This window comes from Salmo trutta, unplaced genomic scaffold (assembly GCF_901001165.1).
Source record: "Salmo trutta unplaced genomic scaffold, fSalTru1.1, whole genome shotgun sequence".
Classification (NCBI taxonomy): Eukaryota; Metazoa; Chordata; class Actinopteri; order Salmoniformes; family Salmonidae; genus Salmo; species Salmo trutta.
The window spans coordinates 1,990,382-2,004,557 of record NW_021823073.1 but is presented as its reverse complement, the minus strand read 5'-3'; positions in this window follow the sequence as shown (position 1 = coordinate 2,004,557).

The window sequence follows — 14,176 nt, the reverse complement described above, 5'->3', positions numbered from 1 at the left end:
GGGATTATAAAAGTGAGATTGACCAAATCCCTCCGTCCATCTCTCTACCATCTGCTAACATCTTGTCCCTGCTTCCTCATAGTGCTAGTGATGCATCTAGTCTACTTTCATCCACTAGGCTCGTATACTGACTGATGCCGCTGGTCCAAACAACGTTCTGCCGCGCCAGCTAGCGCACGGTTTACCAGATATAGCCTTTTAGAAAGTTCCTCAACGCGATTCAAGGGTTGACTTTTGGAAAAGTGTTGTTAATATCTCGATATGCTGGCACCGTTCCGACCTGTCACCAAGGAGAGATGCTACAAAAATACGAACGTATTCACTGTTGCTGCCACAGGAGCGGAAACAGTGCAGCGGATATGGGGTCTTCTAAATAATTAAGAAAAGAGGAGCGCTTTCTTTACTGCAGACTGGCACGTCAAGTAACGGTTCGGTAGAAACTAACGGAGTTTATCCACCAATGCTATGAAACCTAACAGATGACATATCGCAACCTCGGATCGAGAACCAGATTTTACGGCGGACATTTGACAGACGGGAGACTGGAAGGGGAGCGGAAGCGAGCGACACAGTGCCGCCGGGAAAGAGCGCTGGAACACGGCTGGGAGTCCACAGACCGTCGGTGGGGCACGGCCCATGCGGATCTGTCGTCCATGATCGGACGTCGGGAAATAAACATGTAGCTAGCTACTGCTACTTGGTTATAGTACATAACATTCACCGTAAATAAGAACACGGGAAAGCGGGCTTGCGGTGTCGATTACGGTACGGTGTTCCACGTTATTTTGACGGTAAGTGAGGTGTGCTTACATAATGGGTACTGGGTTTTCGCTGGGATTTGCTGTTATTGTTTTCATCCCGGGAACTCGCGAGCTGGGCTGACACGGAAAGTGATGCTACTTGTGACAGGTTGACAGCGGACACGTTTGGGTATCCAGGCTAGAGTGGGCGATAATACACTTCACATATGTGGGATATTTATATTATTCAAGAAATGAGTTCAAGCCCATAATAACAACAATTGAATCGTTTAACGGGTTTTAAATGATCTCAGTATAGGCCTGTGGTCTAGTAGTGTAGAACTGCTGGTGCCTGTGACATTGTGTCAGGTATTTAGTGACTAGTGTAATGTCATGTTGATATATGACAATGCATCATATATAGTCTACTTGGCAGCGGCCCACCAACTAGTTGTTGTGACAGCCTATAATAGGTTTCTGAGGGAACATGTTAGTCAGAAATAAATCCCTTATTTCTCTATGTATAAGTATGAACAGATAGAAAGCGATTGCAATATGGGTGTTTCATGAGTAATGGTGTGGTCAGAACCAGTCTGGTTTCTTTAAGTCAATAACAGCAGGGCCTGGGATTCATCTCTCTAATTGGCTCAATACGGCCTTAACTCACAGACACCACAGTAATAGAGTTAAACATGAACTACTTCTGTGCAACATCTGGCTGTGTGTGTGTGTGTGTGTGTGTGGTGTGTGTGTGTGTATGTGTGAACCAGTTTACTGAGATCATAGAGGATCACACAGGACAGTGGGGCTTGCCAGGGGAGTCACGGACCTATATGTTTTTGAGTAGGCGCTCATGGCCAAACTATGTGAATGTATTTTCTGTTCTAAACTAATGGTAGGCTCTGTCTTGTATTGGCCTAGTCATGTCCTTCATAGGGTTAGAACTGGACATTTCACTGGACATTATGTACATGAGACCTTACAGGGGCTGACTGGGAGTCCAGAAATAACTGGTGGTGTGTGATGGAGAACAATATGTAGCCTAGGCAACACACACACACATACACACACTGCAGCTAGCTTCCTGTCCACAGCCCAGAGCTCAGAGCCCTGCCCATTACATTCCATCCTGTGCCACTGGCCAGGAACTTCCGAGATCTATGGCCAAACGGCACCCTATTTCCAATGTAGTGCACTACTTTTGACCAGCGCCCATAAGGCTCTGGTCAAAAGTAGTGCACTATATAGGGAATAGGGTGCCATTTAGGTTGCATTGTATCTGTGTTGTTGTTGACCAACTGAATAAAATACCAGTCATTCCGTTCCACACTGGCTGTCCACTTTGCCTCTTACATTCACTGTCCCTAAACACAGTGACTCCATGGATCACCCTGTAGCTCTGTTAACACACCTTACATGTAGCTCTGTTAACACACCTTACATGTAGCTCTGTTAACACACCTTACCTGTAGCTCTGTTAACACACCTTACCTGTAGCTCTGTTAACACACCTGACCTGTAGCTCTGTTAACACACCTTACCTGTAGCTCTGTTAACACACCTTAACTGTAGCTCTGTTAACACACCTTACCTGTAGCTTTGTTAACACACCTTACCTGTAGCTCTGTTAACACACCTTACCTGTAGCTTTGTTAACACACCTTACCTGTAGCTCTGTTAACACACCTGACCTGTATCTCTGTTAACACACCTTACCTGTAGCTCTGTTAACACACCTTACCTGTAGCTCTGTTAACACACCTTACCTGTAGCTTTGTTAACACACCTGACCTGTAGCTCTGTTAACACACCTTACCTGTAGCTTTGTTAACACACCTTACCTGTAGCTCTGTTAACACACCTGACCTGTAGCTCTGTTAACACACCTTACCTGTAGCTCTGTTAACACACCTTACCTGTAGCTCTGTTAACACACCTTACCTGTAGCTCTGTTAACACACCTTACCTGTAGCTCTGTTAACACACCTTACCTGTAGCTCTGTTAACACACCTTACCTGTAGCTCTGTTAACACACCTTACCTGTAGCTCTGTTAATACACCTTACCTGTAGCTCTGTTAACACACCTTACCTGTAGCTCTGTTAATACACCTGACCTGTAGCTCTGTTAACACACCTTACCTGTAGCTCTGTTAATACACCTTACCTGTAGCTCTGTTAATACACCTTAACCACTACCCACCACCCATGTGACTGGGGTCTACTGCCTGTCTGCCTCTGCTTTTCTCTTGGACTTAGGACCTAATTTCCTGTAAGCGGAGAGAATAGAGGAGGGTTGTTTTTAGTACTTTAGTCAACAGTATTGTCACATAACTCCAGTGTATTTTAGGAATGGTACCTGTCTGTGGTTGAATCCAAAACCAGAGGGTGGACAGGAGAGGAGAGGGAGAATCTTATGGGAGCTAACCTAACATTACTACACTATAACCTAAACTGTGTATGGAGTGACACCTGTCACTCCATACACACACAAACACACCCATATCGCATCGCTCTCTACCATCCTATTTCGGCCTCATGTGGAAACGGTTTTGTAGGCTACATCTCAGATATCTCAATACCACCTCCGCTGTGCCAGCCCTTTAAGAGCTCTGCTCTCTGTACAGTGCTACCTCGCCCTCTTTCACTCTCTCCCTCTTTCACTTGTTCTCTCCACTCTCTCTCTCTCTCTCTCTCTCGCTGCCTACTCCCTCCTCTCTCTGTCTCTCTCTCCCCCATTTCCCTCTCTCCTCTTCCTCCCATACTACCTTCATCCCTCCCTCCTTTCTCAGTGTAATCTCCTGACAGGGTGATTAGGGAATGTAAACCCTGTATGCCTGAAGCTTGAAGCTGATTGGATGACGGTTGGCTGTGTCTAGTCTCTCTCTTTCTCTCTCTCTCTCTCTCTCCCTCTCTTCCTCTAGGCTCTAGACAGGCTCTTGGCCCTGGATCACTCTCTCTCTCTCTCCCTCTCTTCCTCTAGGCTCTAGACAGGCTCTCGGCCCTGGATCACTCTCTCTCTCTCTCCCTCTCTTCCTCTAGGCTCTAGACAGGCTCTTGGCCCTGGATCACTCTCTCTCTCTCTCCCTCTCTTCCTCTAGGCTCTAGACAGGCTCTCGGCCCTGGATCACTCTCTCTCTCTCTCTCTCTCTCTCTCTCCCTCTCTTCCTCTAGGCTCTAGACAGGCTCTCGGCCCTGGATCACTCTCTCTCTCTCTCCCTCTCTTCCTCTAGGCTCTAGACAGGCTCTCGGCCCTGGATCACTCTCTCTCTCTCTCCCTCTCTTCCTCTAGGCTCTAGACAGGCTCTCGGCCCTGGATCACTCTCTCTCTCTGATCCTGGTCCAATCCTGATCCCTCCTCCTTTTAATTGAGATTCACTAGTCTACCCTGTATGAGCATCACCACCGTGACCTGAGGTGACAGGACAGAACAGGTCAGGGAAACCCACATACCTCCATACCTGTCTCTGTGCCAAGTCTGACAACCTGATCTCAGCACCCTGAAGGCAGTAGTCTGCCAACCTGATCTCAGTACCCTGAAGGCAGTAGTCTGCCAACCTGATCTCAGTACCCTGAAGGCAGTAGTCTGCCAACCTGATCTCAGTACCCTGAAGGCAGTAGTCTGACAACCTGATCTCAGTACCCTGAAGGCAGTAGTCTGACAACCTGATCTCAGTACCCTGAAGGCAGTAGTCTGACAACCTGATCTCAGTACCCTGAGGCAGTAGTCTGACAACCTGATCTCAGTACCCTGAAGGCAGTAGTCTGACAACCTGATCTCAGTACCCTGAAGGCAGTAGTCTGATAACCTGATCTCAGTACCCTGAAGGCAGTAGTCTGATAACCTGATCTCAGTACCCTGAAGGCAGTAGTCTGATAACCTGATCTCAGTACCCTGAAGGCAGTAGTCTGACAACCTGATCTCAGTACCCTGAAGGCAGTAGTCTGACAACCTGATCTCAGTACCCTGAAGGCAGTAGTCTGACAACCTGATCTCAGTACCCTGAAGGCAGTAGTCTGACAACCTGATCTCAGTACCCTGAAGGCAGTAGTCTGACAACCTGATCTCAGTACCCTGAAGGCAGTAGTCTGCCAACCTGATCTCAGTACCCTGAAGGCAGTAGGTGTGGCTGGTAGTATAGAGTTGCAGTGATATGGCACCTTTATTTTACAACACATAAATGTCCAGGTGCTTAATAAGAAATAACCTGGTAACATGCTTCCATTGTAACATAGTAATAACCTACTACTTGTTTGTTAAGTAGCCTTGTCCGAGCCAGAACCTCCCTTCTCTGTTTCTAGTAGCAGCTACAAACCAACAGTACCAGTGGAACAACAACATACCGGACAGGAATAGATTGACTCAAGTATTTGTTTACACATTCCATTAGTGAGCCAAGTCATCTCCTATCTGAATGTTCAAACATTTCACATAGAAATGTTTACATCTGTGATGACGTTGTAAGAATGAGCATGTGACTGTGTGTGTGTGTGTGTGTGTGTATATACTTGTGTGTTTTTTTGTATGTGTGCCTATTTGTGTGTGATCACTGCGTACACAGGAAGGGGTGAAGGAAAGGCCTATGTTGGTGTTTTCCTCTCTGGACTAGACAGGACATGTCAGTAATGTAGCTGACATTGAGCTCCATGTTCTGGGCTGTTTTAGGAGGGCTGAGTGGGTCATGTCAGGAGAACAAGTCCACGCTCATGTGTGGTGTGGGTGTGTGCTTGTGTGTTTTTTGCTGTGGTATAAATAGCAGTAACAGTTACAGTTATTTATAACCAGGACAGTAACAATAACTGTTGTGTTGGTCATGTTGTTATAACCAGGGCAGTAACACTAACTGTTGTGTTGGTCATGTTGTTATAACCAGGGCAGTAACACTAACTGTTGTGTTGGTCATGTTGTTATAACCAGGACAGTAACACTAACTGTTGTGTTGGTCATGTTGTTATAACCAGGACAGTAACACTAACGTGTTGGTCATGTTGTTATAACCAGGACAGTAACACTAACTGTTGTGTTGGTCATGTTGTTATAACCAGGGCAGTAACACTAATTGTTGTGTTGGTCATGTTGTTATAACCAGGACAGTAACACTAACTGTTGTGTTGGTCATGTTGTTATAACCAGGACAGTAACACTAACTGTTGTGTTGGTCATGTTTGTTCCCCTTCCTTCAGCTCTGTGTAGACTACAACAGGATATTGGATGGTGTGTAGACTACAACAGGATATTGGATGGCGTGTAGACTACAACAGGATATTGGATGGCGTGTAGACTACACCAGGATATTGGATGGTGTGTAGACTACAACAGGATATTGGATGGTGTGTAGACTACAACAGGATATTGGATGGCGTGTAGACTACAACAGGATATTGGATTGCGTGTAGACTACAACAGGATATTGGATGGCGTGTAGACTACAACAGGATATTGGATGGCGTGTAGACTACAACAGGATATTGGATGGCGTGTAGACTACAGCAGGATATTGGATGGTGTGTAGACTACAACAGGATATTGGATGGCGTGTAGACTACAACAGGATATTGGATGGCGTGTAGACTACAACAGGATATTGGATGGTGTGTAGACTACAACAGGATATTGGATGGCGTGTAGACTACAACAGGATATTGGATGGCGTGTAGACTGTCTGTCTCTCTGTCCTGGCCGGCTTCTTCAGGAGGTAGGTCCTCTCGTGTGTCTCTCTGCCCTGGCCGGCGTCTTCAGGAGGTAGGTCCTCTCGTGTGTCTCTCTGCCCTGGCCGGCGTCTTCAGGAGGTAGGTCCTCTCGTGTGTCTCTCTGCCCTGGCCGGCGTCTTCAGGAGGTAGGTCCTCTCGTGTGTCTCTCTGCCCTGGCCGGCGTCTTCAGGAGGTAGGTCCTCTCGTGTGTCTCTCTGCCCTGGCTGGCGTCTTCAGGAGGTAGGTCCTCTCGTGTGTCTCTCTGCCCTGGCCGGCGTCTTCAGGAGGTAGGTCCTCTCGTGTGTCTCTCTGCCCTGGCTGGCGTCTTCAGGAGGTAGGTCCTCTCGTGTGTCTCTCTGCCCTGGCTGGCGTCTTCAGGAGGTAGGTCCTCTCGTGTGTCTCTCTGTCCTGGCCGGAGTCTTCAGGAGGTAGGTCCTCTCGTGTGTCTCTCTGTCCTGGCCGGCATCTTCAGGAGGTAGGTCCTCTCGTGTGTCTCTCTGTCCTGGCCGGCATCTTCAGGGGGTAGGTCCTCTCGTGTGTCTCTCTGTCCTGGCTAGCGTCTTCAGGAGTTAGGTCCTCTCTTGTGTCTCTCTGTCCTGGCCGGCATCTTCAGGAGGTAGGTCCTCTCGTGTGTCTCTCTGTCCTGGCCGGCATCTTCAGGAGGTAGGTCCTCTCTTGTGTCTTTCTGCCCTGGCCGGCGTCTTCAGGAGGTAGGTCCTCTCGTGTGTCTCTCTGTCCTGGCTGGCGTCTTCAGGAGGTAGGTCCTCTCGTGTGTCTCTCTGTCCTGGCTGGCGTCTTCAGGAGGTAGGTCCTCTCGTGTGTCTCTCTGTCCTGGCTAGCGTCTTCAGGAGGTAGGTCCTCTCGTGTGTCTCTCTGTCCTGGCCGGCATCTTCAGGAGGTAGGTCCTCTCGTGTGTCTGTCTGCCCAGTAGGAGTGAGGGGTGTCAGATCATTAGCTAATGGGTCTCAGGTGTTCTGACAGACAGTAGCCAGCCCTGCACTGATACTGATAGGGGGTTGAGACGGCGCCACAGGACTCTACAACCAGGACAGAGCCAGAGGTTACGTGTTTGTGTGTCGACCCAGTCCAGTTACAAAGCCATCTATTCAGAGCAGTTAGATTGATGTGGCCAGATTACAGTACATTTAATGCCACAGGTGAGTTTGTGTGTGTGTTTGTTTGGTGTGTGTGTGTGTGTGTGTGTGTGTGTTGTGTGTGTGTGTGTGTGTGTGTGTGTGTGTGTGTGTGTGTGTGTGCTTGACTGGTTAGAGGTTAGAGGTTATCCTCCTCCCTGATTTAACTGACTCTGGTTAGAGGTTATCCTCCTCCCTGATTTAACTGACTCTGGTTAGAGGTTATCCTCCTCCCTGATTTAACTGACTCTGGTTAGAGGTTATCCTCCTCCCTGATTTAACTGACTCTGGTTAGAGGTTATCCTCCTCCCTGATTTAACTGACTGGTTAGAGGTTATCCTCCTCCCTGATTTAACTGACTCTGGTTAGAGGTTATCCTCCTCCCTGATTTAACTGACTCTGGTTAGAGGTTATCCTCCCCCCTGATTTAACTGACTCTGGTTAGAGGTTATCCTCCTCCCTGATTTAACTGACTCTGGTTAGAGGTTATCCTCCTCCCTGATTTAACTGACTGGTTAGAGGTTATCCTCCTCCCTGATTTAACTGACTGGTTAGAGGTTATCCTCCTCCCTGATTTAACTGACTGGTTAGAGGTTATCCTCCTCCCTGATTTAACTGACTCTGGTTAGAGGTTATCCTCCTCCCTGATTTAACTGACTCTGGTTAGAGGTTGTTCTCCTCCCTGATTTAACTGACTATGGTTAGAGGTTATCCTCCTCCCTGATTTAACTGACTCTGGTTAGAGGTTATCCTCCTCCCTGATTTAACTGACTCTGGTTAGAGGTTATCCTCCTCCCTGATTTAACTGACTCTGGTTAGAGGTTATCCTCCTCCCTGATTTAACTGACTGGTTAGAGGTTATCCTCCTCCCTGATTTAACTGACTGGTTAGAGGTTATCCTCCTCCCTGATTTAACTGACTCTGGTTAGAGGTTATCCTCCTCCCTGATTTAACTGACTCTGGTTAGAGGTTATCCTCCCCCCTGATTTAACTGACTCTGGTTAGAGGTTATCCTCCTCCCTGATTTAACTGACTCTGGTTAGAGGTTATCCTCCTCCCTGATTTAACTGACTCTGGTTAGAGGTTATCCTCCTCCCTGATTTAACTGACTCTGGTTAGAGGTTATCCTCCTCCCTGATTTAACTGACTCTGGTTAGAGGTTATCCTCCTCCCTGATTTAACTGACTCTGGTTAGAGGTTATCGAGGGGAGTAAGGGGATTGTGAGGTGAGGGAGAGAGGGAGGGAGGGAGATGGGAGTGAGGAGAATTGAGAGGTGAGTGAGTTGAGTGAGAGGGGAGTGAGGAGAATTGAGAGGTGAGTGAGGGATATTGAGAGGTGAGGGAGAGGGGAGTAAGGGGATTGTGAGGGAGAGAGGGAGAGAGATGGTAGTGAGGAGAATTGAAAGGTGAGGGAGAGTGTGCTGTAACCATGGAGATCAACATGGATGGAGGGAGGGGCAGAGAGAGAGAGAAGGAGAGAGGATGAAGGGAGAGAGGAGTGATGATCAGATTGAAGCTGTGTGGTAATACAGGGATTAGGGGAAGCATTCAGTGAACACTAAATCCACCCATTCTCCCTCTAATCCTCAACCTCAAATCAACAGCATTCACCTTCTGCATATTTCTCTCACTCTCTGTGTGTGTGTGTGTGTGTGTGTGTGTTGCCACGTGGGCATGAGTACCTCTGTGCTCTGCCAGTGATACATTCAGAACTACCCCAGAGCTATTTTTAAAGCAATCTCTATTTGTGTGTGTGCGTGTGCGTGCGTGCGTGCGTGCGTGCGCGTGCGTGCGTGTGCGTGTGTGTGTGTGTGTGCGCGTGCGCGTGTGTGTGTGTGTGTGTGTGTGTGTGTGTGTGTGTGTGTGTGTGTGTGTGTGTGTGTGTGTGTGTGTGTGTGTGTGTGTGTGTGTGGGGGGGGGGGGGGGTCATTCCTTTCCTCTCCATTAAAGAGCAGATTCTGTATACAGCAGTGTAACACCAGACATGTCTAAAGCATTATTTAACCCCTCTGCAGCCTGTTTTACTGTACTACGGTATTCCTCTGGGCTTCCCGACAGAGGTGGTACGCCCCAAATGGCATCCTATCCTATTTCCTATAAAGTGCAATACTTTTGACGAGAGCCATATATGGCCCCCGGTTGAAGTAGTGTACTACAAAGGGAATAGGGTGCCATGGGAAGCACCCTGGGTGTGATCTAGATCCCAGCCTTGTGAATGAACCTGGTGGTCAGAGGAAACAGATGGATGATTAAGAAGATGTGAACAGTTACAGGGGATTTCTCCTCTTAATACGCTGCTAGCCCAGGTACAAAGCTGTCACTGAAATCCATCACAATAGTTGGAGCTGTGGAAATAATACATCATGTTTATTATCCAGCTGTTTTATGTGAAAGCCCTGAAAGAGGACAGATGGATACCAAACGTGTGAGGCTACGTGATAATTGTAATTATTTGTTTTATGTGAAAGCCCTGTCTTTTGGAGAGCGTTTGAGAGACAGAGCGGACAGACAGATTCCTGACATACTAACGTGTCCCAGAACCATAACATCAGACTCTGAAGCCTCTATCAAAGCCTCTATTAGCAGCCTCGGCCTCATAGAGCAGAACGCAGTGCAGAGACCAGGTTATAACATCAGTCAGTGAAGCCTCTATCAAAGCCTCTATTAGCAGCCTCGGCCTCACAGAGCAGAACGCAGTGCAGAGACCAGGTTATGACATCAGTCAGTGAAGCCTCTATCAAAGCCTCTATTAGCAGCCTCGGCCTCACAGAGCAGAACGCAGTGCAGAGACCAGGTTATAACATCAGACTCTGAAGCCTCTATCAAAGCCTCTATTAGCAGCCTCGGCCTCACAGAGCAGAACGCAGTGCAGAGACCAGGTTATAACATCAGTCAGTGAAGCCTCTATCAAAGTCTCTATTAGCAGCCTCGGCCTCACAGAGCACAACGCAGTGCAGAGACCAGGTTATAACATCAGTCAGTGAAGCCTCTATCAAAGCCTCTATTAGCAGCCTCGGCCTCACAGAGCAGAACGCAGTGCAGAGACCAGGTTATGACATCTGGCTACGTGAGACTTACCTTCTCCAATATTACTGGTTTGGAGTTTCAATGAAAAGCTAGAAAAGAGATCCGTGACCCCATCTGAACCCAACGTTCTTTTTATCTCATTTTCCAACCAACCCATCCTCACATTATTCTGCCTCTACTGTCAAACAGCCGTACTGACATTCCCCAGCACCAACTCCATGTTTTATACAGAGAGAGAGAGACAGAATAACTGTTATATAAGGCCTCCTCCTCACTGTCTTCTCTTCTAGTTCCTTCTATACAGCCTCCTCCTCACTGTCTTCTCTTCTAGTTCCTTCTATACGGCCTCCTCCTCACTGTCTTCTCTTCTAGTTCCTTCTATACAGCCTCCTCCTCACTGTCTTCTCTTCTAGTTCCTTCTATACAGCCTCCTCCTCACTGTCTTCTCTTCTAGTTCCTTCTATAAGGCCTCCTCCTCACTGTCTTCTCTTCTAGTTCCTTCTATAAGGCCTCATCCTCACTGTCTTCTCTTCTAGTTCCTTCTATACAGCCTCGTCCTCACTGTCTTCTCTTCTAGTTCCTTCTATAAGGCCTCCTCCTCACTGTCTTCTCTTCTAGTTCCTTCTATAAGGCCTCATCCTCACTGTCTTCTCTTCTAGTTCCTTCTATACAGCCTCGTCCTCACTGTCTTCTCTTCTAGTTCCTTCTATAAGGCCTCCTCCTCACTGTCTTCTCTTCTAGTTCCTTCTATAAGGCCTCCTCCTCACTGTCTTCTCTTCTAGTTCCTTCTATAAGGCCTCATCCTCACTGTCTTCTCTTCTAGTTCCTTCTATACAGCCTCGTCCTCACTGTCTTCTCTTCTAGTTCCTTCTATAAGGCCTCCTCCTCACTGTCTTCTCTTCTAGTTCCTTCTATAAGGCCTCCTCCTCACTGTCTTCTCTTCTAGTTCCTTCTATACAGCCTCGTCCTCACTGTCTTCTCTTCTAGTTCCTTCTATAAGGCCTCCTCCTCACTGTCTTCTCTTCTAGTTCCTTCTATAAGGCCTCCTCATCACTGTCTTCTCTTCTAGTTCCTTCTATAAGGCCTCATCCTCACTGTCTTCTCTTCTAGTTCCTTCTATACAGCCTCGTCCTCACTGTCTTCTCTTCTAGTTCCTTCTATAAGGCCTCCTCCTCACTGTCTTCTCTTCTAGTTCCTTCTATAAGGCCTCCTCCTCACGGTCTTCTCTTCTAGTTCCTTCTATAAGGCCTCCTCCTCACTGTCTTCTCTTCTAGTTCCTTCTATACAGCCTCCTCCTCACTGTCTTCTCTTCTAGTTCCTTCTATACGGCCTCCTCCTCACTGTCTTCTCTTCTAGTTCCTTCTATACGGCCTCCTCCTCACTGTCTTCTCTTCTAGTTCCTTCTATACGGCCTCCTCCTCACTGTCTTCTCTTCTAGTTCCTTCTATAAGGCCTCCTCCTCACTGTCTTCTCTTCTAGTTCCTTCTATAAGGCCTCCTCCTCACTGTCTTCTCTTCTAGTTCCTTCTACACGGCCTCATCCTCACTGTCTTCTCTTCTAGTTCCTTCTATAAGGCCTCCTCCTCACTGTCTTCTCTTCTAGTTCCTTCTATACGGCCTCCTCCTCACTGTCTTCTCTTCTAGTTCCTTCTATAAGGCCTCATCCTCACTGTCTTCTCTTCTAGTTCCTTCTATAAGGCCTCGTCCTCACTGTCTTCTCTTCTAGTTCCTTCTATAAGGCCTCCTCCTCACTGTCTTCTCTTCTAGTTCCTTCTATAAGGCCTCATCCTCACTGTCTTCTCTTCTAGTTCCTTCTATAAGGCCTCCTCCTCACTGTCTTCTCTTCTAGTTCCTTCTATACAGCCTCGTCCTCACTGTCTTCTCTTCTAGTTCCTTCTATAAGGCCTCCTCCTCACTGTCTTCTCTTCTAGTTCCTTCTGGTCTCCAGGCAGGAAAGATACTGACTCTCTCTGTTTGATAACTGATCTGTGTTGGTAGTCAGACTGTCTGTTGTGTTAGTGATCTGTGTTGGTAGTCAGACTGTCTGTTTTGTTAGTGATCTGTGTTGGTAGTCAGACTGTCTGTTGTGTTAGTGATCTGTGTTGGTAGTCAGACTGTCTGTTGTGTTAGTGATCTGTGTTGGTAGTCAGACTGTCTGTTGTGTTAGTGATCTGTGTTGGTAGTCAGACTGTCTGTTTTGTTAGTGATCTGTGTTGGTAGTCAGACTGTCTGTTGTGTTAGTGATCTGTGTTGGTAGTCAGACTGTCTGTTGTGTTAGTGATCTGTGTTGGTAGTCAGACTGTCTGTTTTGTTAGTGATCTGTGTTGGTAGTCAGACTGTCTGTTGTGTTAGTGATCTGTGTTGGGTAGTCAGACTGTCTGTTGTGTTAGTGATCTGTGTTGGTAGTCAGACTGTCTGTTGTGTTAGTGATCTGTGTTGGTAGTCAGTGTACCCCAGCTAGCTACTATGTCATATCATATAGCCTTACATGTAAACACTTACACACACACACACACACACACACACACACACACACACACACACACACACACATACACACACTTACCATTATGTTGCACAAGATACATTCTTTCCTCAAGCATGTTTTCTTTGTAATACATGCAGTTATAGACACTCTCTCTCTCTGTCTTTCTCTCTCTCTCTCTCTCTCTCTGTCTCTCTCTCCCTCCTCATTGTGTGAAGAACATCAGAGAATCACATGACAGAACCCTCTGTTCCCCTGTCCATCCTATCAGCTACTTACATAAGCAGCACTCTAGTGTACCACCTGCCCTGCTCTCCCTTCAGTCCTGCCTCTCCCATTCCCTCCAGCTGTATGTGTCTACTCCTGTTTATAGCAGGCCTGTGAAGGCAGACGGGAAGGGAGTGGGCAGAGTGTGGGAGGAGGGGAGGGAGCGAACGAGAGAGAGGGTGACAGAGAAAGGGATTGATTGGTTGTTGTGTTTTTAGATTGTTGTGTTTCTGCCTGCACTCTTGTTCGTTTTATGACTCTGGGTGTCTGGGTTTGTGTGTGCGTTCATGCGTGCCTATTTGTCTGGTTTGGCGTAATGAGATTTACCATGGCAACAGAAGACCTTGTTTTGGAGAGAGGGAGTGAGAGATGACATTGATGAAAATAGATAGAGAGAGAGACAGAGAGAGAGAGAGAGACAGACATAGAGACAGACAGAGAGAGACAGACAGAGAGAGACAGACAGAGAGAGAGTTAGACAGAGAGAGAGAGACAGAGCGAGACAGAGAGAGAGTTAGACAGAGACAGATAGTTAGACAGAGATAGTTAGACAGAGATAGTTAGACAGAGATAGTTAGACAAAGAGAGAGTTAGACAGAGAGAGAGTTAGACAGACAGAGAGAGAGTTAGACAGACAGAGTCAGAGATAGTTAGACAAAGAGAGAGTTAGACAGAGAGAGAGTTAGACAGACAGAGAGAGAGTTAGACAGAGAGAGAGAGAGTTAGACAGACAGAGACAGAGATAGTTAGACAGAGAGAGAGTTAGACAGACAGAGAGAGAGTTAGACAGAGACAGAGATAGTTAGACAGAGAGATAGTTAGACAGAGAGATAGA